We start from the raw sequence: 25,952 nt of genomic DNA, 5'->3' as shown, positions 1-25,952 counted from the left end.
TATCGTAAGCTGGTAAATCACGAGGAGGATCCACTGCGGAAGATCAGGGTCCAGTGGTGTGAGGATGGGCTGGGATTGGATGACGTAGACTGGACGGAAGCGGTGGCCTCTCCCAGGGTGGTTGCGATTCAGATGAGATTGAGGCTGGTGCAGTTGAAAATCCTGCATAGGTCTTATAATATAGGACCGTGCTTGGTACGTATGGGACGAGCTGACTTTGGTGCGTGTCGGAGGGAGTGTGGGGAGGATGGTACCCTAATGCATATATTGTGGTGTGTGAGCGAGTGCAGAAGTACTGGTCGGCCATACATATGTAGTTGGGCCAGGTGTTGGGGATGGAATTGAGGCCTGAGGCTCGGCGTTGTTTGTTGAATGTCTGGGAGCCATCATATTTGAATGTGTCCCAGAAGCAATGGGTGACTCTGGCGTATATGGTGGTGAAACGTAACATTGCCCAGCTCTGGGGTGCTAGCCAGGCGCTCCGGGTAACCAAGTGGGCGGAGGACCTTGACTGGTGCATGGTGCGAGAAAAGTCAGTATACGTGGCCCGGGGTGCCCTCGTAAGTGGGGGAAGATCTGGGGGCGTGGAGCGGTCACCGGGGAGACATCTGCACTCCTCTTGAGCCCAGCCTTGATGAGGAGGTGCAGATATCCGATGGTTCCTGAGGTTTCATGGTGGATCATGTTATTCTGCTGTCTCCTACGTACCGGTGCATTGTAATATCTTGGTTTCCCTGAGATGATTATTTTTTTTATATGTGTGATTTATGATTTAATAAAAAGACTTAAAAAAAAAAACCATATACTTATGTCATTTAGGAGAATGATTAATAAAATAGAACACTTAAGCCAATTCTTGTGACAAATGCAAAAAGTACAGAAGATGGACGGCATGCTGAATCAATAGCACATTCACCCCCAGCCACAGAACTGAGTTAAATTTATTGTTTTTTATGCATACCACACAATTCCTCTTTAGAATCAGCCATATCCGAATCAGTCTTGACCCTGTTCTCCATGACTGGGAGTGAATGCATGATTCATTTGTTTGTGTAACACATTTTGCCTTAAGTGGGATGGGTATGCCCAGACGTTGCTCCTTTATCACTGTGCCACTTGATTTATTAATTTATTTATTTATTTTCATTTATATAGCGCAGACAGCTACCCAACAAAGGGTTTCCCGGCGCTAGTAATCCAGTGCTTTGATTGGTTCAGGTTCTAGATGTTAAACAATGATTCAAGATAGCCTCGCTGATGAGGGGTAATACCCCAAAACCAGTCCCAGGATGCTTGTTTCGGAGTGCACCCATTACAGTGCTGGCATTACTACGCATGCCTTTACTTCGCATGTGTTACAACGCAAGCGACGTAACGATGAATTGCCATTGCGACGCGTCCCATTACACCGCATACACTTTAAAAACGCTTGCGCTATTAAAATGCATGTGGTGCAATGGACGCACAGCGAGACAGAGGTGAGGAAGAAACGAAGTGAGGAGACAGAGGTAAGGGAAATTGTGCTTACAGTGTAGTTTAGGACGTAGGGTTTATAGTGTTAGGGGGTCGTTGTGTATAGTATACTTAGGGCTTAGGGCTTACGGCAGTGTCAGGGGGTCTTACTGTAGGGTACTGTATTAGCGTTTAGGGCCTAGGGTTTAGGGAAGTGTTAGCGGATCATATTGTAGGGTACTGTTTTAGGCTTCAGGTTTTAGGGTTTTGGGTCGGGTCAGAGGTAATGCGCTGTAGGGTACTGTTTTAGGCTTCAGGGTTTAGGTTTTAGGGTCGGCTCAGGGGCAATGCGCTGTAGGGTACTGTTTTAAGTTTCAGGGTTTAGGGTTTAGGGTAGTGTCAGGGGGAATGCGCTGTAGGGTAATGTTTTAGGCTACAGGGTTTAGGGCTTAGGGTCGTGTCAGGGGGAATGCGCATAGGGGTAAAAATCACGATGTAGAAGCATGCAGGGTGTTTGTATGCGGTGTAATTGTATTTTGCATACTGTTCTATAGAAATGCAACGTAATGGGTGCGTTGTGATTACTCACAATGTAAGTGAACATGCGATTTAAATACATCGATGTGAGAGCATACGATGTAAACGTTTGCCATCATACATCTCTTGTTTCTGGTCCAGGAAGGACCCGCCTTCGAGGTTCTGTGAATTCTGAACCCGTGGGTTCCATTTAGTGTATGGCAGCCATTTTGTGGTTGCCCGCACATAGGCCATGATTGTGGCTGAAACTAGTCTTTTGAGGACATGTACACCTTAGCTCGAGTTCATGCTGACTCCTGATTGACCTGAGTGAACTGACCCTGTTGCCTGAAGCTGACCTTGTTAAACCAGTTCCTGCCCTTTAGCTGATTAAGATTGAGGATCAAAGCACAGGACATTGTAGAGTTTGGTATGCACACACACACCTGCTTCTTATCTGTTTTTTGTTCCTTCTTTTATGGTCTGTTTATGATATGGGTTGTGGTCCTTTTATTATGGTTTATGCCGGCTTGTGTAAGAAGGAATGTTAGGCTTTTTTTGCATGCTTGCAAAAGCTAGGACTGCCCCTTACTTGTATGCTGAAGTTTGTAACCCTAAGCCAATCCAATCCAAAATTCTTTATTTCGGTCTATGAGACCATAAAAGATACATAAATATACATTTAACAACAATTTTGGAAACACATTACATAAAGTAATTACATGCCGTTCAAACAAGATGGGGAAAAGATAAAACATTTCATATCAGGGGGAAAACATACATGAATTGTTAAAAAGATCACAGTCCATATTTAAAAACAAAATCATGATTTGAGGTATTAAGTATTTAACAGTTTTCTCCTAATGCGCCACATAGCCATAATGAATTTGGCCATGGCAAAGACTATGCCCTAAGCATATAAAAGGCCTCTGTTTTTTGTATTCCTCAGACTACCTCATTCAGTTGCTACGGCTTCTGTGTGACGTGGCCTCACTTATTAAATTTAATAAAGATGTCTTTTCATATTTTCAGCTTCTGTGCCAAGTTCTTTTTTTATTAGTAAGTATTCCCTGAGAATGAAGCTTTCAGTTCTTCAAATGGCGCGGCCAACGTGGGCTTCATCAGAGAAGTGACTTTCTGAAGGAGCGATCTTGTCAGGAGACTGAAATATACTGAGGAGGAGAGGATGGGACTCTGCTACTTTGTGCACAAGGATTCTGGAGATTCTCTCTCTTCGCAGCCCGGTATATTTCTGATCTTCCTGATTTTGATCCTCCACATGATGTCACTTCTGACTGAGAACCTTTTTGGCGTGAGTATTCTAAAAAAGACCGTTAGGTCATGTAGAACTTGACAGTTAGAATTTGGATAACCTTTTGATTAGTAAGAATAAGAAGTACAAGTGGGTCGCTCCCACGACTTTGTTTGGTTTCTTGGTTTTGATTTGGTTATTGCAATTACCAAAGCCGAGGGTTTGGTTTCTTGGTTTTGATTTGGTTATTGCAATTACCAAAGCTGAGGGTCTTGTATATTTGCGAGTATATCGTTTTTGATAACCCCTTGATGTTTGAAGCTAGATTAGTGAGCTATAAGATGCCTGGTCTTAGCAAATTTAGGACTGTAACTTTGGAACTTTGGAATTTGTGTTGGCCAACTTTGGATTTGTATAGGTTTGTATATGCGAATTGCAATTTGTGTAGAACAGGTAATGAGTAGAATTTTCTCTATTTGGTTTAGTTGAACGGTGCACGTACGAAAAGTACATTAAGCACTACATTGATTATAATATTGTATATTTTGCAATATTTTTGGCATGCCTGTTTAAAAGCTCACATACGAAGAATATGTGACTTTATTTGGAAGGTACCATAGTGTGATGTGAAGTAAATTAGCCGGCTTCCCTAGAGGGAATATCTAAATAGGTTTAGATTTACAACCATATTTCTTCCTTGGTGATTTTGTATCCCCAGGGAATTAAAAATATGACATAATACATATAAGGATCCTTTGTTCTGCGCAATGTTATGAAGGAAGATATGTAGAGCGATTTTTTGGTGTTCTGCTAGCCAAAGCTAGTGAATTGAGTGTGTTTTCGCTTCTTGGACATACATCAGTCTGTTGGGCTGTTTTTGCAGTCTTTTGAAACACAATTGAGAAGCGTTTCTTGTAAATATGACTTACAACTAGTATTTACAAATGGTTTGGTTTAAGTACAGTCTGTGGGCTGTCCTTTGTTTTTGTTCTGAGTGTTGGTTTGTGGGTTAAATGTGTGTTTAAATGTCTATGTGGTTTTTCCATTAGTGCAATTTCTGTAAGTGAATAGCGTTGGCGCTATTCACGAAATGCATGGCTAAAGCGCGCCGTATTGTGTGTCCTGAGTGTTTCACCCCTTTCTGTTTATGTCTGAAATAAGGGATGCAGCTTGCTTTTATATGTGAAATTAGCCAAAATGATTGGGTTTATTAAAAATAATTATTAAATTATGAAAAATAATTATTAGAAATAAGTGCTACAAAATTCGTTTTTTACTATTCATGAAGCTTAATGCTCATACTGATATTTGATATATATTTGATATTTATTAGCTTTTATAAAGCGCGTCTATCGCTCCGGAAGGAGCATCTTGGCGCTGAGTTGACAGAAGAAACCAACTTGACGAGAACAGGAATCAGATGGCTGCGAGGACCAAAGAGTCGGGCTGGGAGAATATCCATGTCTTCAGGAGTTTCCTAAAAAGGCTTTCTGAGGGGGCGTGCCTGAGGTTGAAGGGGAGGCCATTCCATGCCATAGCCGCCAGGAATGAAAAAGTTTTTCCACCCTTCGTTTTGAGCTTAAACCTGGGTATGGTGACCAGATTGGCTCCTGATGACCTCAGGCAACGCAATGGAATATAATGTGGGAAGCGCTTAATAAGGTAGGAGGGGCCTGTATTCTTGGTAGCTTTAAAAACAGTGACAAGGAGTTTAAAAAGGATTCTTTTAGGGAGGGGCAGCCAGTGGAGAGTGTTGAGGGCTGCGGAGGCAGAGGACCTTCTTGGGAGTTTAAGGACGAGCCTGGCCGCTGCGTGCTGGACGCTCTGTAGCTTCTTGAGGGTAGACTTCTTTATGCCTGCCAGGAGACCATTGCAATAATCTAGCCTAGACAAGATCAGAGCGACGGCGACTGATTTCCTGGCAGAGATAGGGAGAAAGTCGAAGAATTTCTTTAGCTGTCTAATGAGATTAAAACAGCACCCTGCAGTAATGCGCACATGATCGTCAAAACTGAGGGAAGAGTCAAATTGGACACCCAGATTGCGGGCCGAGGAGACTGCACTGGGAGGTGCTTCAGAGTGTTGAGGCCACCAATCTTTTGGAGAAAAGCGGATGTCTTTACCTAAGGGTATAATTTCAGTTTTGGCGCTATTGCACTTAAGATGGTTATTGTTGAGCCAAGCAAATACTTGGGAGAGGCAGTTCTGGAATCTGAGAGCGGCATCGGGTAGTTTTTTATCTAAGGTGACGACAAGTTGGGTGTCGTCAGCGTAAGATGTTACGAGGATGCCATGGGATTCAATCAAGGCAAGCAGTGGGGCCATGTAGATATTAAAAAAAAGAGGACTAAGAATGGACCCCTGGGGCACACCTGATATGATGGTTCTTTCGCCAGAGAAAAAGGGGCCAAGTGAGACTGTTTGGGATCTGTGGGAAAGGAAGGATGTTATCCATTTTAGTGCAGTACCTGTCACACCGATCTCGCGCATTCTGTGAATGAGGATGTCATGAGAGATGGTATCAAATGCGGCGGTTAAGTCGAGCAGGATGAGTACAGCGTGTTTCCCCTCATCCTGCAAGAACTTAATGGTGTCGGATAGCTCGATCAGAGCAGTTTCAGTGGAGTGGCCGGGGCGGAAGCCAGATTGCTGTGGATGGAGAATGTGGTTGTTTTCCACAAAGGCTTTTAACTCCTCTTGTACTATTTGCTCAGTAATTTTGCCTAGTGCCGGGAGTAGGGAGATTGGGCGCATGTTGGAAAGGTCTGTCGGGGATTTGTTTTGTTTTTTCATTAGAGGCCTAACAATAGCCTTCTTCCATTCTGCGGGGACGGTGCCTGAGCTGAGGGATTGATTAACAATGGAATTAATAAGAGGGTTGACGGCCTCAATGAGAAGGTGGAGGATAGCAGGGGGGCAGGAGTCCGTGGGGCCTCCTAGCATTATAATTTAATTTGAGTTGTGTTGCACTGCATAAGGAGGACATTAGCATATGACATCTCACTTAGCGCAGGCGTAAAAAACTCATTATTCTAAGGATTTACACGAGATATGTCTAATGTCTAATATCTGTAATGTGTAAAGAACATTCTGAGGATGATTAGTATGTAACATACTTATAGGATATTTATTTTTAAGGGCCCAAATATCAAAGTCGAATTTGGGTATTGTTGCCATTTAAAATAGCTTTAAAGTGCCTTAGGCTTCAGTAAATGCATACATTTAGGTATAAAACACAAATTTGCATGTTGTTCCCATTTGGGGTTGCGTTTAATGGCTCAGTGAGCCAATGTGCCTGGTGCAGAGGTTTGAGCTTAATATCAGGGTTGAAGGTTTTAACTCCAGCTGGACTTACTGAACTGTTTATCTATTTAAGGTTGCTGAAATGAGTATCATTGCATAGGGTAATAGCAAACATCTGTTCTAAAGATGGTATGTTATGTTTTAATAATATAATTATAGCAATAAATTGTAGCCCCTAACATGAGTCATATGTATAACATGTATTTTTAAATAGAGTGAATTATTGCAGGTTAGGAGGAATTAGGAAGGCCTTTTGCCTTTGTCAGCCTCAGAATGAGCAGAGGGTGGGGGCTAGTAGAACTGCAGAGGTTTGCTCAAGTCCCGCTGAGGTGTTGTCTTTACTTTCCCTGTAAACAATGGAAGGAGGCTGTCATGTTGACATTTGTGACCTTTTAAATTAAGGCCTTGTCTCTGTGAAATGCAGAATGACCTTGCTTAACAGGCCTCTAAAAGGAAGGGTTTCTGGTTTCTCCACAAAATTAAAGAACTTAATTCCAAAGGGAAAATATGAAACAGGTTTCTTTGAAAGTCCCAACACATTCTAAATGCTCTGCAGAAATGATATATTTGAATCTCTGCCTCTAAAAAAATAATGTCTGCTAGTCGCTTTTATTTGACCGAAAATGAAGCATTGCATTAAGTCTTAGACAGAAAATAAGACAAAGCTTTTTATTGAAATTTTGAAGGCTACATGCCTAAGTGAGAACGATTTTCCAATTAAGAATTATTTTTTACAGTGGAAATTGTGGCCCAAATATAACATGGAGTGTCAGTGAAAGAATTTTACTTTTGGCTTAATGTTGCAAGCTGACTGACAAGATGGTAACAATTAAGTAATGGAAATTTATTTTTGTGTCTGTTCATGTGTATTATGTTTTGTCTTCTGATTAAACATTATAATTGATGCCTGTTTGTTATGAGAAATGTCTCTCTTTTGTGTGTTGTGTATTTTTTTTTTTGCTTCTACCCACAGATCATTCATGGATTGTTCTGGGTGATATTAAGGCTGACAAGACACGTGAGTTTCGTTGGTTGAAATGAGATGTGTTTTGCGTAACTCCTTTGGAAAGAAATGTCCATGTGTTTTTCATGTCTGTGTATTTGGTTCTATCATGAATTGTTCTTGCTGGTTCTGTATGTCTGAAAGTTGTATTTGACAGTAGATATCCACTAATTGGTGATCTACTGTCAAAAAGGAGGGTAAGGATTTTAAACCTGACAAATTAAGCAAGCCCAAATATTGAGTTTTGGGCTGCAGGTTCACAGTGCATAAAGTAAAGGACTTGAAGTGTGTGTGTCGCCGCTCATTTACATATGCTATTGTTTTGTCTATGTTTTTTGTGCTTGATATACAGCAAGTATATCTGATGGCTTAACATGTGCGTTTTGCGTTTATGTTGTTGCTTTTGATACTATTACAAGTTTACCTGTGTTGTGAAGGGATATACATGACGATGTGTATCCTGCAAACAGTTGGGTAGATTTGCTTTGACACTAAATTTCACAGAAAGACAGACAACACTTCATCAGTGTATGTCAAATTTGGCTTTAATGGTATTTGAAGGAAAATAAAAAAGAGATATACAGAATCAAAGTGTGTCACATGCTGTTAGTCGCGTACTGCCCCTCCCCTTAAGGAACAGGCAGCCCTACATTTATGTTTCCTGATTGGACGTAAGGATAAATTATAGATCTGTGACTTTTGCGTATGGTGACCTAATTTTTATATTATTTTAGTCAGTTTTGTTCTGCTTCCTGAATAGTGTATGGCCTTGTACCATAAAGGAAACAATGTTTAATTTTTTTCCCTGAAAAAGGAACTGGAACATTAGCTGAGATTACCGTATATGGTGTAGCGGCCAGCGGTAGAGCTAACGTTCATGAACTATTTTGATTTTTATGTATCACCCCCACTCTTGGTGTTGTGTCACATGCCTGACTATCACCCAAGTAATTTCTTGTTCTTCCTATAGATTTTTCTTTCGTCACTTCTCCCCTGATTGATGTTGCATCGTCCCTAGTAATTGGGGATGTTAGCTGTGTCCTAGTCCCATTTTCCCTTTTCCATATTCCTTTCACCAGTTAGCCTTCTTTTATTATTATTATTGTATTAGGTTCACACTTTCAGATTGCAGTAATGTACTAACAACCCCTATATTATGTATAATTCCCTTTTGTATGACTAGACTGTTTTTTAAGAATTTTCTTTAGGCTTAACTCAATGTTTTTCCTTCTAACCGTCATGGTAGTGATGGACTGGTTAACTGACTCAATGCTATTATAAGACAGGTTTCCACATTTTGATTATTAGCCTGTGTATTGCGTAGTGCACTTGATGCACAGTTATTAAAAGGGAGGTATCTACATGTCCCTGATAATCTGGATTATGCGATTTTTCTTTTGAGATGTTCTAGATAAGGAATTTAGGAACACCTAGACTTAATCATTGAGAGAAAAAATTTGTTTACCCTATGTCACTATGTGTGAGGACATCCATTTAGATAAAATTCTTATATAGTTATCCTACCTTAGATGGTAGAGGATATGCTCTCACATGGAAACCCAATTGAAGAAATCAGAGGCACTGTTTTGCTTATTGCCTTTGTCTTTGTATTCTATGAGAATGATAGTGTGTTCTAGACCAGAATTGTCTCATGGCGTATGGCCACTCCCTCGCAGATTGCAGGCCACCTGCTTGCAATCCTCTTGTTAAAAACAAAGGGGCCGATTAGGATAGAGGATTTTCCGCCTCCTCCGGGCCGGCGGAAGCCACCTCCGGCCCGGAGGAGGCGGAAAATCCTCTGCGGAGTCACCAAAGACCCACCGCCGCATTACGATGGCTGGTGGGTCTTGGTTTCTGTCCGCTGCTTTTCCGCCACGGTCGGATTACAACCGCGGCGGAAAAGCTCTCATTTGGCTGGCAGTGTCTATCAGACACCGCCAGCCAAATTAGGAAACATTTGTAAACATGCTTTTCCGCGGCGGTTTTTCCGCCGTGGAAAAGCATGTGTACTTTTGATTTTGGGGGCCCGTTGCGGGCCCCCAGGGGGTGGACGGGTGGGGGGTGCACATGGGCGGTACCTATGGTACCCCCCAGCATTTACATGCACAAAGCGGCAGGCACCGCGCGGTGCCTGCCGCTTTGTGCATGTAAATGTAAAACATGCACTTTTAACATTGCGGCGGGTGCTGCTTCCGCCGCAATGTGAAATATCCAGGATGTGACCGCCAGGGTGGTGGTCACATCCTAATTTGCACGGAGGGACCGCCGCAGCCCATGCGGACGGTCCCTCCACCTCTGGGATGGCGGACGGACGCAAGTCCGTCCGCCATCCTAATCGGCCCCAAACTGTTTTTGTACTAAATTGAAGGAAAATAACAAATATGTCCCATTTCCTACGTCACTAGGTTCTGCGGGATTAAGTCATAATAACCTGCGGACCTTTGATGAAAAGCTAATTCCCATCAGTGACAGTCCCAGCACCCAGACAGTGATCGCCAGCGTGTCATCAGTGATATCTCCAACGTATTGTACTTGCTTCATCAGAAGGCGTCGAACATCAGAAAAGAAGGAGGAGCTGGTTTTGCCACAGAACCAGAGTTTCAGTGCAAAAGAGCGAAAGAGAGGGATTCCAGTTATTTTAAGTTTTTAGTTTTTCACCTGTCATGTGCTAGTAACCTCTGACAGTAGGCAGTCCATTGAGCCCCTTGGCCTGAGTTTTGGCCACACACCCCTTTTCTTTGCTCCAACGGAAAGGCAGTGCACCAGAGGATCCAGGATTGGAAAAAGGCACTACATTGTGGTACCTATAATTAAATGGAAGAGCAGCCCGAGCATCCTCTGACACTGAAAAGCGAGTGTTGGAGTCTGAAAGTGTTGCTGAGTATGAAAGCCTGTTGCTCTTTCCTGATTAATAGTACTTGGGTCTGCATGAGATGAGCTGTGCCCATGATCAATGGAGAGCACAGTATCTGTAGTGCCTGCCGCAGAGGAGAGATATTGGTGCACTGCCTTGAGACATTGAGACTTTTAAATAAGCTGCGAGTGTTTGCCAGGAGGGCACTCCAACGGATACTGAGAAGGACCATTTTCATGAAAGACCTGAATGAAGAGGCCCATGTGGAAGAAAACAACACAAGAGGACTTGATGAACAATAGAAGCCTGCCGGAGAGGCTTGGACGGACTCGGTATTTCCCGTGCGATTGCATAAAATGGGTGTTAGGAGACTAATTTTTGCTGTTTTGCTGGCATTGTTTTAAAGTAGTATTCTGTTTAGTAAAAGCAGAATAAAGTCCATTCTCTGTGGAAGAGTATCCCTTTTCATCTGAGAGCATTAATAAGGATCACCACTGTTTCACCTGAACATATAACAAGTTACTGGAATGCATAAGAGCCATAAAAAAATGTTACTAGATAATTTTAGGATTTGCTTTCTGCTTAGAGTTGTGAAAAATTATAATTTTGTTTGTAATAGTGGTCATTACTTTCTCCTGTTGTCCATATGTTCTTAATAACATGTTTTCTACTATTTGTAAGCATGACGGTGTCTTTTGTGGGTTGGATTGTTTTCACTACCCAATTGACTTCTGCACCCACCTCCCAACCTATGTCTTTTCCTACTACTACTTCTTTGCATTCTTTTCATATCTTACTTGAACACGAGCAGAATAGAAGGTCGGAATTTGTGAATAATTCCTTTGTACAGTTTCAGCATCAATACCAGTTAGTAATGAACATCACTAATTGTTGGGTGTGTGGTCTTATGCCCTATTTGGTTCTGTCATTTAGTTACAATGGGTCTGTATGGGCATATCAGACGATGTTTATTTATGCCAACAAAGTCTATCCCTTGCGTTCCATGAAAGATAACTCGAGTAATAATGCCTTAGTGAAGGGAATAACGGATAATATTGACATTGATTCAGACACAGACTGAGTGATTGCCTATGTAAGGGCAAAAGGAGGTCTGAGGTTCTGTGAATTCTGAACCCGTGGATTCCATTTTGTGTATGGCAGCCATTTTGTGGTTTCCCTCACATAGGCCATGACTGTGGCTGAAACTAGTCTTTTGAGGACATGTACACCTTAGCTCGAGTTCATGCTTGACCTGAGTGAACTGACCCTGTTGCCTGAAGCTGACCTTGTTAAACCAGTTCCTGCCCTTTAGATGATCAAGATTGAGGATCAAAGCACAGGACATTGTAGAGTTTGGTATGCAACACCTGCTTCTTATCTGTTTTTTGTTCCTTCTTTTCTGAGGAGTACAGTTGCTGACGAAGCCACGTGATGTGGAAAACATTAACCAACCAACATAGTATAAAATACACACACAAATACACGTGGTAATACTAATCTGCTTGTATGGCCAAAATATAACTAACTAATTAATGTTATTGTCGTGATGTGAAATAATGTGAAATAATGCAAAAGCTTTGAAATAATTAAAAGCGGCATAAATGTGCTTTCTGTTTATGTATTTTGTGGCAAAAACATGAAGACAGGTGAGCATATTACGCAAATGTGTTGCCTATTTTGCTAGGTAACAACTAATAGGGAAACCTTAGTATGGGGGGAGGTAAACAGCAGGGCTATATTTCAATAATTAACATTTATTTGTGTTTGTTTCTATGATAGTTCCCATTCTGGGCTGTGAGATCTAGTGAAAATATGGCTGCTTTATTAACTGTGAATAGAAGACGAACTGAGCATGCGCAGCCCAAGTCCGAGTTTGAATGTGAGCTGCTTGTGCATGAACGACACCAGTTCATGGACAACATGTCCTGGAAGTCCTGATAACTGCCAAAAATAATGGACTTTTGAGTTACTGAACGTGGGAAAAGTTCATGGAATTTATAGTTGAGGATGTGACTAGGCCAAAGACTTTCTTAAACAAAGGACTCTTTAAAATTCAGCTGAAACAACGGAAATTGAATATTAGAATGATGAGGTGATGCTCATCCACCCCAAATGTATCCAATCAGAATTCGAGTTTATGCTGAGGGTTACTTTTGTAGATAGATAAAGTTAAAGAAAAAGGTATAAAAAGTGCTTATTTTTTTTAAGAAAAAACTCCTTTTCGATTTCCTCGTGAGGTGCTGTCGGTATGCTGATTTTCCTGAGATGTAAGACTTTGAATAATTTTCTATTTTCTTTGAATGAGAAATGAGCTTTAGATGAGGTTATTAGTTAGGGAAGTTAGGAGAAAATGAATTTTGGGAACTATCTGTCTTTTACTAATCCTGGTGTTCTGAATTTAAATAATAATATCTATTTCTGAATCCCTGAAATAAATGAATATATCTGTTTGAGATAAAACTTTCTTCTTTAAAGTTATTCTTTTGAATAAAGAAATAAATAAAGCGAATACACTGTTAGACATGTTAAACTTTGCTTTTAATAAAAATTAGATAAATGGAGAATTAAGCTGGTCTTGTATTTTCCTACGCCTAATTCTTTACTAGCAGATCCATTGACTATAATGGTGGTTTGTCTGAATAAAATGTTTTGTTAATAAAACCATGGTAAACTCTTTAAACTGCAGGTGTAAATAGTATAAATATTCAGTTTTGATTTAGACACTCCGCTATGATACAGCAGCTCTCCTTTGAATCTCACCGATCCATGAAGTAGGATGGAAGTGTTTTGTGAGTAACTCGCAGTGTTATGGGCCCCACTCATGAGTAAATATATGATTTGGTACTTCAGGGAAAGGTGATATGGTTTTAAAAAATATTTCCGGAGTAGCGCTGCATCAGTAATTTGCTTGGTAGCAGAGCATTGGTTGCTATAGAATTAGCTAGGATTATGTATAAAGTGACATATAAGGATTTTTGATTTACAGAATTATGACTAACATCTGTTGAGTTCGTATTACGTTATATGTAGTCTGGTGCCTCTGTCTGCAGGCAGAGGAAGTGTGGCAAGTGAAGTCGCACATCGCATAGTCTGTTTCAAAAAGTAGTATAGTCGTTTACTGCATTGGTATCGTCGTATATCACAAGTGGTGTTGTCGCACATCTCAAGTTTAGGGACTTTCCATGTGAAAGGATAAATGCATAGCGACGGCAGTCTATAAAATCTTAGCCTTCAAGTACAGGGATCATTGCATATCCTGATTTAAAACTTACTGCTGGCAGAGTAATAGAGCTTAACCCGAGTAGAGGAAGTGGTGCTATTTTATTGGCAAGTGTAAAAATTCTGTGGTAGAGTAGAGGTAAGCGCTGCCTACTGGAAATACAGAATACTTGTACGACTGAAAATACTATCACTTTATTTAGCGAAACAATTGAATGGAGTTGTTTTGTGTAAGTTACTAACCGATTCAGTTGTATATCTTGTAAATACGGCCTCTCGATAAACCTTGCAAAGGAGGGGTCAGTTGAAGCTGCAGGAGCCGGAGCAGAAGCTGACATCAAAAGTGTCGCGCAGGGATTGGTCCCTGTGACCAAGACAGAGTAAGGGATGATTGGTGCATCAAGGAAAAGCAGTGAAACTATTGGTTAAGCACTAAGAAGACGTATTTGTTCTAATTGGTACGCTAATGTAAACCGCGCTGTGATAGGTTGGTATTACGGAACAGCAACAGAAAAGTACGCGATCTTTTTAAAAACAGGGAATTTATAGAAAAATGGATTACTATTACGAAGAGGAAAAGAAGAAACCTTCATGGTTTAAAAAGTTAAAAAATATGTTTGTAAAGGATAAGGCGATAGTAACAAGAGACGGAAAATTACTTCCTCCGCCGAAAATGCCTGCTTCCTATATGTTGTCAAAATATGGTTACCATACATGTGTTTGGTTAGAGAATTGGGCAAGGTATACCAGGAATGATGGTGCGTTAGGTTTCACAGAAGTCGGATCTATTAATTTGGCAGTTTTGCTAAACTTGAGAGAGAGAATGATGAAGCTTGAGCCAAGACCTAGACCGACACAGTTTGAAGCTATAGTTGAATGGAAAGATGAGATGCACGAAATGGAACGAGAAAGGTCGGATAAACATATCAGACTAAGAGGTAGATTGCGTGGTTTATGGGGAGAGACACATGAGAGTACAATGCGCAGATGGAGAAATGCTGACATGTGTGATGGCATGTATCCAGTCAGATTAGTGGATGAATATGAAGGGCGGAAATGTACAGAAAAGAGGAAAAATGTGGAAACAGGGAAAGAAGGTTATTGTGATATTGAATCAGAGGATGCTGTACTGGAAGAAATAGGAGACCGCCACCATATCAACCCGGTTCTTTATGGACTACATCTAATGCTCCACCAGAATACAAAGAAAAAGAATTAATGAAACCCCAAGGCAATTTTCAAATTTTAGAGATATACCAGAAAGAGTAAAAGTGAGATATAATCCAAATACCTCAATAACAGAAACAAGATTTACCGGTACTCCCAAAGAAAATAACGAAAGAGGAAGTATAAATAGAGTAGAAAAACGAGTTGAGGAACAAACAAGTACTGCCGAATATATACGATCTACAAATGAGTTGACAGAAAAGAAACAAAAGCTGACGAAAAACATAGAAGCAGTAACAGTCCCAGTAACGATAGGCCCTGTAATTCCAGTGTTTGAAAATCAAAGAATAAAAGAGCCAAGTCTGACAATCCCTTTACAGCAAAGTTTGCAAAAGGTAAAAGAAAATATTTATCCAGATTTGTCAGAAATCAAGAGAGCAAGTAAAGTAAATCCGCCTGACTTAACTTTTAATCAGAGTTTACCCTATAAATGTGCAACTAGAGCAGAATCTGACTCTGCTGCACCTGAAAAGAGTATTGAGAAAATAGATTTAACACAGACTCCTGTACGACCATCAGAACAAGAATTAAGTGATTGGCTTAAAACGTTGAAATTAAAAGAACATGAAACTAAAGTATTAGATGTGGCAAGATTAAAAATCGATATGGAAGAATTCATTATTGGAACAATTGGAACAGACAGATTAAAAACGTACCAAGATGATGAACTTATGTTCATGTGCAAAAGTATAACATGGAAAGCGAAGTCTGTACTTGATCAATTAGAAGGATTAGCAAATTAATTTGTAGTAGAATTAGCAAAGAATAAAACATAGCAGAAATCCTACAGAGTAGACTTTTCAGAAAAAGATATTGAAAATATGAATAGTCCCGGAAGGTTAACCCAAATAAAAGAATTGATTGTGCTGTTACGGAGATGGGGGGATGTGAATAAGTGGAGAGTGAAATGGGCAAAGGGGAAAGAAGAGGCTAGTGATAAATCTACATTAGCGTTCCCTGTGAGAAAAAAGGAAACAGCAGTAAATGAATTTCCTATGAGAGAAATACCGAGAGGAGGATATGTGCATGTTCCTTGGAGTAGTTTTTACGAATGATTTCCCAAGATTGAGAGAAAAACTAGTAGAATGGTATCAACAGGTAGATCGATTTGTGAAAGTTTCAAAAGGACTATGGGTTGATCTGGATGGATTATTTGATATAGTCGTGCCAGCAGATTTGTGGACTAAATGTAAAATATCTGTAAATTGGCCGAGAGAAGAATATCCTTGTGATAAAGTAACAGGTGCTCCTTTACCTGTAGTTATGCGCAAATACGAACAAGTGATAGTGTTTTTGAAGAATACAATTCCACCAAAAGAGACAGATTGGGTCAAAATTGACAGAACTACACAGGAGCCGAAAGAATCTGTACATGCATTCTATGAAAGATTGTTGTTGGTGTTTAAACAATACAGTGGATATGAAGAGTTGAGCGCAAAAAGGACATGAGTCATTTTATATATCGATTTGTGTATGGATTAAGAACGGAAATTGGAAATATGATTAGGCATAGTATGATAGGATGGCAATCGAGCACTGTAGATGATGTTTTAAGAAAAGCCTAATATTGTAGTGAAGAAATTGTTGCCAAACAAAAGTAGTTAAAAGACAAGGCCATGTGGGCACAGGTGAAGGTAGCAGAACACCAAGTGGCACAATTGGAAAATAAAAACACTGATGCAAGTCAGGGAAAATTGAAAGGAAATTTTGACAAAACAAAATTAGTAGGGAATATAGAAGAGCTCAAGAAATAGTTTCCTTGGCAGAATAGGGCATTGGAAGAAAGAGTGTAAGTATCCACCAAGAGTTAATCCAGAAAATACATCATCGAATTCACAGGTGCAGCATGATGTAAATTAACAGCAACTGCAATAGCAGCAGATAGTTACTCAGCAAAGTCAGGTGCCACCACCGCCACTTTCACACAGTGTAAACCTACAGAGATACAGTGCAGAGACAAGATTCAGCAGAGATGAGCAGGTAAACAGATCGCCCATAGTGAATGTGAGTCCCCAGTATTGGTTACAAGAGGAAGGCGGGAGTGAGTCGGATGAAAGTTTCTGACGGTGCCTGAGAGAAGGAGAAGAGCGTGTGCTTGGAGTCACTCTTGAGGTAGATTAGTCTGGTCCATTTGTGAACGGAAAGGTGAATGATGTAGAAATAACTTTCCTAGTGGACCCTGGTGCTACCCATACTACTGTTAGATCAGTGGAAGTCCAACATCTTCCTCTCTGTGGAGAGTACATCCAAGTTGTAGGTGTAGCTAATAGACAGATTAAAACCTCCTTAACCCAACCAGTTGAAGTAGAAATTGGAAATTTTAAAGACATGCATCAATTTGTGGTGTGTGATAGTAGCCCCGTAAATTTGTTAGGACGAGACATTTTGTGTAAAATGAACTGTGCCATATACTGTTCACCAGATGGCATAGAACTGCAAACCCCAGATGAAGATAGCCTGTATAAAATGACCATGCTCATGATTGAGGCAGAAAAAAATAAGTTGTTTACTGTGTTTGATCGAGAAAAGATATCTGATGAATTGAAAAAGTTAGTGAAAGAGAAGGTGTGGGATTTCACAGGAGAAGATATTGGATTAATGAAAGATGTAGATCCTGTAAAAGTCTTTATAATAGAAGGTGTGAGTTACCCAAACGTTCCCCAATACAAAATGACAGCAGAGATAATTGAAGGAATAACTCTAGTAATAAACAAAATGATTGATCAAGGTATTTTGCGAGAGATAGAAAGTAGTCCTCGTAATTCACCGATAATGGGATTGAAAAAGCCAAACGGAACATTTAGGATTGTGCAGGACCTTAGAAAGATCAATAAGTTTGTTGTCCCATGTTGTTCAATTGTACCAAATCCAGCAGTGATTTTATATCAAATTCCCCATGATGCAGAATAGTACACTGTGATCGATCTGTGTAATGCGTTCTTTACAGTTCCATTGCACCCAGGAAGCCAGCCGATATTTGCTTTCCGGTTTGGAGATCGTATTCTGGCATGGTGTCGAATTCCTCAAGGGTATACTGAAAGTCCATCTATCTTTAATCAGTTGCTAAAGAAATCATTAGAAAGTTTGAGCATGCCTGGAGAGTCTGTATTGGTTCAGTACATTGATGATCTCCTAGTGGCATCGAAGACAAAAGATACATGTGTAACAGATACCGTTGCATTGCTGAATCATTTGGCAGAAGAGGGACATAAAGTGTCTCCATCTAAATTACAATTTTGTCAGAAAGAAGTGCAATACTTAGGTCATAAGATTACTAAAGGAATCAGACAAGTAACTGCAGAAAGAATCAAAATGATACAAGGAATGCAGCCATCAAAAACGCAAAGACAAGTAAGAATGTTCCTGGGAATGGTAGGTTACTGTAGACAGTGGATTAGCGGATTTTCACTAATAGCAAAACCAATACAGAAATTAACAAGAGCAGATATCCGAGACCCTATAGTATTGACCAAAGCTGAAATGGAAGCATTTGAACAGCTAGAAATGAGCTTATGTGAAGCTCCAGCTTTAGGGATGCCTGATTATGAAAAAGAGTACGAACTGTATTGCAGTGAACGAGAAGGATCTGCATTGTCAGTGCTAATTCAAAGACATGGAAAACTGAGAAAGCCAATTGCATATTGCTCAGCTGTTTTGGATCCAGTTGCAAAGGCGTTGCCAGGTTGTTTAAAAGCAGTAGCAGCTACAAGCGTAAGTCTGGAACAAAGTGTAGGAATAGTGAACGGATTTCCTGTGAGGGTGTTTGTACCTCATTCTGTGGAGATTCTGCTCACTAGGACAAAAAGACAATATCTGACCAACAATAGAATGACTAAATATGAAAAGGTAATTCTAGGAGCAGAATATGTGACAATCTCTAGATGCGTAAAAGTAGACCCTGAAGTGAGAAATGAGGTTGATCACAAATGCCTAGATGTTCTTGAATACTGTACCAAACCAAGACCAGACATCAGAGATGAGCCATTGCCTTAATCAGATTATGTAATGTTTGTTGATGGTTCGTGTCTGAGAACAAATGTAGGTGTTCTGAGTGCAGCATATGCAGTTTGCACAGTGGCAGATGTACTGGAAGCATCTTGTCTGAAAGGAATTCGTTCTGCTCAAATAGCTGAATTGATTGCTTTGATACGAGCATGTGAACTGGGAAAGGAAATTAATGTTACCATAGTGACTGACAGTCAATATGGATTCGGAGTTGTCCATGACTGCGGACAGCTGTGGTCCCAAAGAGGTTATTTGACTTCTGCAGGATCACCGATACGTAATGCCAAATTTGTGAGAATGTTGATTGGCGCAATTCAATTGCCTGACAAAGATTGCTGTTGTAAAATGCGCAGCTCACAAGAAGGGGGATGATTATATCACCCGAGGTAACAGGTACGTAGACTCAATTGCAAAATACTATGCCAAAAATCTTGCATCCATCAATCGGGATAGAGAAAACGATCATGTTTCAATTTCTTTAATACTAACCACAGTAGTTGAAACTTGGCAGGAAGTGAGGCAAATGCAGGAAGAAGCTGATGAGGAAGAAAAAAATGTTTGGGTAAAAGCAGGATGCAGACAAAGAGAGGAAGATGAAATTTGGGTTTACAAAGATGAAAGACCAGTAATGCCCGATAGCATGTTCTCAAATATGGCCCGAATGTATTATGGTCAAGCTCATGTTGGAAGAGATGCCATGCTTCGTCTATTTAGACAGACGTGGTACAATCCCAAATGCAGGATGATTGCTGAAAGCTTGTGTCAAAGATGCCTTGTGTGTCAGCAGTTTAATCAAAACAGAAAAACAATTGTGAGTCTGGGAACCATAGGATGGGAGGGAAGACCATTTACAAGAATACAGTTGGATTTTATTGAACTTCCACCTTGTAATCGACTCAGATATGTTTTAGTGATCATTTGTTTGTTCTCTCGATGGGTAGAGGCCTTACCCACGAGGAGAAATGATGGGTTAACTGTTGCGAAATTGCTTTTACGTGAGATAATCCCGAGGTTCGGATTTCCAGTAACGATCGAAACTGATCGTGGCACACACTTTCAAAATGAACTCATGCAGATGATATGTGAAGCACTGGACATTCGTCAGTAACTGCATTGTGCTTACAGACCTGAGGCTTCAGGAGTAGTTGAACAAGTAAATGGAACCATTAAAAACAGGATTGCAAAAATGTGTTTGGCAACAGGACTAAAGTGGCCAGACGCTTTCCACTTGTTTTGATGACCTTAAGGAGCATACCTGACAGAAAGACTGGATTGATTCCACATGAGATTTTAATGAGCAGGGTGATGAGACAAGTATTTGTACCAGTTGATAAACTGTTAACTATTAATGATGACATGATACTGGACTACTGCAAAAACCAGTCTGACATGGTGTCTTCTGTGTTCCATCAGGTGGTAACTGAATCAAACACGAAAGAGAAAAATCCAGCTCATGATCTAGTTCCTGGAGACTGGGTTCGGATAAAAGTACATCGCAGAAGAAACTGTTTGGTGCCTCGTAGGCAGAGACCAAGACAAGTCATATTGGTCAGCACCACAGCAGTTAAATGTGCCGGAGTGAAGAGATGGGTGCACGCAAGCCACACTATACGTGTGCCTGAACCTTAGAATCCAAACGAGGAAGGTGAAAGCACTACTGATTCTGATTCTGAAGGTGAACCAGAGAGAAATCCAGATACGTAAGCTCGACAAGAACGTCAACATCTGGAAGTATCAGATACTAGCTCTGCGTCTGAAGGAGAAGGAGAAATTGTCGAAATACAGAGTTCTGAAGATCAATCTAAAGATCGGGATTTGGTAGAGACTGACACCAGTAAGGACACTGAGCAATGTGGAAACAAGATTGGTGATCAAGAAAATACTGAAGAACAGTCTGAAAGCTCTGAAAGCAGGAACGAAAATCCTGACACTGGAAAACAGGAAATAACTCACTAGAAGGATGAGATTCCAAGTACCAGCTATGGAGATGTTCTTAACAGAGTGTAAGAACTGTCAAACGAGAAAACTGATCTTGAAAAAGAAAAAGACATTATAAAGTTTGTCATAAATAAAACTGTCGAAGAGACTGAAAGTGAAACTGACGACAGTGCGGATGAGACTCCATTGAGAAAGAGTTCAAGAAAAAGGTCATGGAGAGTGGAGCATAACACCATGGAGCCTAAGACAAAGAGAGTTTGTAAAGGAGATAATTGGCCAAAAGAGACTGATTGACTGAGACTTAAACTGGTTAACAAAGCGAGAAAACCAGAATATCAAGTAAATGAAATAACCAGTCAAAAGGAGTCGTTGGGAAAAAGAATAGAAGTTGTTCAAAGGCCAAAAAGAGTGAGAAGACCAAATCAAAAATACAAGTGGTCCAATATTGTTCTACCTCCTATTGAAGAAGTAAACAGTAGCCAAGAGAACTTATGCTGCACAAAGTCAATTGAGAAAAGTGAGTAAAGAACTGAATCACAGAAAGAAATGATAATGGATCAAAAGGTATAAGGTAAAGACAAAACTTGAAGTCCTGATATAAGGAGGACATTGTAAGTGAAAGGTGAAAGCCTATAGGTGGCAAAGGTGAAAGAATTGTAAAGCAGATCGCTGTGCAAAAAAAAAAGTCTAGTAGTGATCACAAAACGAAATGTTCTATCTTTAGAAAATGGTGTAGATCATGTTTGATATGTACAGGATTACTAATATTGATATGGATAATCTTAGCTATTATCATTCGTTTTCAGGATAACTTAGTGAAGTTGAAGCATAATGTGAGTTCAAGTGGAAAAATGTGGAATCAAAGTCTAACAAGCAGCATGTATACAGACCGGAAATGCATCAGGATAGCTCCATTAGTGATCACACTAAGAACACGTTTTCAAGATTGTTATCTGAATATGTTAGGACAATGGTTGCTAGTGACTGTTACGTTTGTGTAAAATTGCCTGCATCTGTTTCAGAAGGGGTTATGTATCACCATCTTCCACTTACATATGGTGTCACGTGTAGTGAGATTGCAAGCCTGTTTTATAAAACAGGAAAGCTAGAGTATTATTACTCATATTCAGATGATGTTTTTGCTAAGTAAAAAATTGTTGATGTCATGAATAAAGTAAAGCCTGCTAGAGTAATGGGGGAATTCTTTTTAGAAATAGACGAATTGAGTCATAAATATGCCTTCAAAAATAATTTGACATGTAAAATGAGAGTTGAGGAGAAAGCATTTGTAGATATGGTTGAAGAGAGAAGAATTGCTTATAAACGTAGTAAAAAAGTAAAGCATGAGAAATCCAAATATTGGACATTTGAAGATGAAAACATTGATGATAGAAATGTGAAAGTGTCTATAAATAAAGATACTCCATTGTTAGGGAAATTCTGTATAAGAAGAGACAACACTGTATATGACAATTATTTTGTGGGAGCGAGTCAATGTAAAGACACCTATAGAATCATAGTGGGTTGGGGATTTAAAGGTGGAAAAGATGCAGTTTTCCCTGGTATATATTTTATCTGTGGAAACAAAGCTTACTATAGATGACCGGACCACTGGTACGGGACATGTTACGTGGGTCTGGTCTTTCCTAAAATTTTTCACGTAGATAGGGGTACTAATGGGATACATGAGATAGGTAAACCTTTAAGTCATAGAAAAAAAGAGAGTGTAATAGAAATAATAGGTGATATTTTTGGAGCACTGATACCAACAGTGGGAATATCTTTTAATGCTAATCGAATTCGAAGATTGTCAATGATAGTAGATCGTTTGTCAACAGACACAGCCGATGGATTCTTAATGGTAAACACCGAAATGGTTGCTATGAGAGCTATGATAATGCAAAATCGTCTTGCTCTTGATATAATATTGGCAAAAGAAGAAGGAGTTTGTGATATTTTGAAGGTACAGCACTGTTGTACCTAGATTCTAGATAAAAGTCAAAATATTGAGAAGTACATAACAAACATTACCGAGTTGCATAAGGAAATTGAACCACTGGAGGTTAGAGGGTGTTCTTGAACGACTTGGGAAAAGTTTTTCAGCAGTTAAACATTGGTTTACAAGAATAGGTAATTCTATTATAGGTAAGATACTAATTCCAGTAACAGTAATAGTATTAGTGTTTTTGATGTTAAGATTATGTTGCATATATAGAAAAAGAAGGAATGCAAGAAAGTCAATAAAGAAAGCAATTCAAGAAAAACGAGAAAGAGAAAACTGTGATATAGAAATGGAGGAAGTTCGAGAAAAGGTCTTTAAAGAAACTAGAGTAGAACATACTAGAGTATAAACCATACTAATCGGGAGAACTCGAAACATGTTTTGATACAAATTTGCAAAATTTTGGGAGATATTTAGTGATAAGATCACCAAAGGAGGGAGTTGATGGAGCGAGGTGGAGAAACAAAATTTTGTATACCCCTCGCGAAATAATTACCTCATAACTATAACCTTAATTAATTGCGTGATGTGGAAAACATTAACCAACATAGTATAAAATGCACACACAAATACACGTGGGAATACTAATCTGCTTGTATGGCGAAAATATAACTAACTAATTAATGTTATTGTCGTGATGTGAAATAATGCAAAAGCTTTGAAAAAATTAAAAGCGGCATAAATGTGCTTTTTGTTTATGTATTTTGTGGCAAAAACATGAAGACAGGTGAGCATATTACGCATATGTTTTGCTTATTTTGCTAGGTAACAACTAATAGGGAAACCTTAGTATGGAGGGAGGTAAACAGAAGGGCTATATTTCAATAATTAACATTTATTTGTGTTTGTTTCTATGATAGTTCCTATTCTGGCCTGTGAGGCCTAGTGAAAATATGGCTGCTTTATTAACTGTGAATAGAAGACGAACTGAGCATGCGCAGCCCAAGTCCGAGTTTGAATGTGAGCTGCTTGTGCATGAATGAAACAAGTTCAAGGACAAAATGCCCTGGAAGTCCTGATGACTGCCAAAAATAATGGACGTTTGAGTTACTGAACGTGGGAAAAGTTCACGGAGTTGCTAGTTGAGGATGTGACTAAGCCAAAGACTTTCTTAAACAAAGGACTCTTTAAAATTCAGCTGACACAACGGAAATTGAATATTAGGATGATGAGGTGATGCTCATCCAGCCCAAATTTGTCCAATCAGAATTCGAGTTTATGCTGATAGTTACTATCGTAAATAGATAAAGTTAGTGAAAAAGGTATAAAAAGTGCTGATTTCCGTTAAGAAAAAACTCCTTTTCGATTTCCTCGTGAGGTGCTGTCCGTATGCTGATTTTCCTGAGATGTAAGACTTTGACTAATTTTCTATTTTCTTTTAATGAGAAATGAGCTTTAGATGAGGTGATTAGTTAGGGAAGTTAGGAGAAAATGAATTTTGGGAACTATCTCTCTTTTGCTAATACTGGTGTTCTGAATCTAAATAATAATGTCTATTTCTGAATCCCTGAAATAAATGAATATATCTGTTTTAGAAAAAACTTTCTTTTTTAGAGTTATTCTTTTGAGTAAGAAATAAATAAAGCGAATAAACTGTTAGACATGTTAAACTTTGCTTTTAATAAAAATTAAATAAATGGAGAATTAAGCTGGTCTTGTATTTTCCTACACCTAATTTTTTACTAGCAGATCCATAGACTATAGTGGTGGTGTGTCCGAATAAAATGTTTTGTTAATAAAACCATGGTAAACTCTTTAAACTGCAGGTGTATATAGTATAAATATTCAGTTTTGATTTAGACACTCCGCTCCCACAGCAGCAGCTCTCCTTTGAATCTCACCGATCCATGTAGTAGGATGGTAGTGTTTTGTGAGCAACTCGCAGTGTTATGGGCCCCACTGATGAGTAAATATAAGATTTGGTATTTCAGGGAAAGGTGATATGGTTTTAGAAAATATTTCCGGAGTCGCGCTGCATCACCAGCAAGTGATTAAGTCCTAATTTAAGAAATAAGTTAGTGTTAAGGACCTTTTGGATTTACAAAAATGTTTTGATTTGCCATTGTGGCCTAACCATGATTGTTATGATTTGTTCCACTGGCACAGCTTGTGCGCTTTTTCGGTTTGAAAGCTGTGGCGTGCTCCGGAGTGTGTATTCCGTCATACACTCTTAAAACTCGTAAATTGCGTACCCCTGCAATTGGGGTGCCGTCCCCTGGTCACTTGCCTTAATCGCTTTATATTAGGGTTTATTCCATTCATCCATATATTAAACATGCTGTTCATTGTTTTTGATTATGTCAATTTTTATTTTTTATTTCTTTGCTTTTTCTTTATTTACTTTTTCATTTTTTCTTTACTTTTCTTGATATATATCCCCTTATTTTCAGTTATTCCAATGCATTTCGGTATATAACAAAGCCTTCATCAGGGAAATTATTTCTACAACACAAAAAATGCATTCATTTATATATACATTCATTTATACACGAGCCAATCAGTACGTTATATACAACATTCTATGTGTTAAATACATCTACATCGATGCATTAATCTCATCACTGCTTGCTGGTTCATAGCTAGCTTATCGTATGTAGTTACACTCCTCTATTACAGATCCTAGTTAGGTTGACTAGGTATACAATTGGCGTGATCACAAAATTAATGGCTACAATCCTCCCAGTGCCCTTATTTTGAAAAAAAGCTCTCCCTGTCTTACTTCAACTGTGTGTGGCAGTATGTTCCCTTCCGTTTGTATCTCGATAAAGTATCTCATATTTCTTCCCGGCTCGTACTTGAATGCAAGCTTGTCGGGTTAACGTTATGACGATCAATACGTGCCTACGCACACTATTGACATAGAAAATGGACTCAAGTATTGGGCGCCATCTTAGTGGTGCCTAAACTCTGCTGTTAGTGTTGGCGACTGAAGGTGCATTAAGTTAAATAAAACATAACAAAAAATAAAATAAAACTACAAATGAGATTAAACAATAAAAATAAAAATGTGGATTTGTTCTACTTTGTCTCATTCGTGTAATTAATTATGTAAACACGATATATGTGTAGCACTTAATAAACTGAAAAAAGTTTTTTGTATGGTAAAATGTTTTTTAGCTTCAATTGATTATACCTCCTAATAGGGAAACAAGAATGTCCATAATTATTAAAGATAACAATT

The sequence above is a fragment of the Lissotriton helveticus genome, chromosome 3_2, assembly GCF_964261635.1.
Source record: "Lissotriton helveticus chromosome 3_2, aLisHel1.1, whole genome shotgun sequence".
Taxonomy (NCBI): Eukaryota; Metazoa; Chordata; class Amphibia; order Caudata; family Salamandridae; genus Lissotriton; species Lissotriton helveticus.
This window is presented reverse-complemented; position numbering follows the sequence as displayed.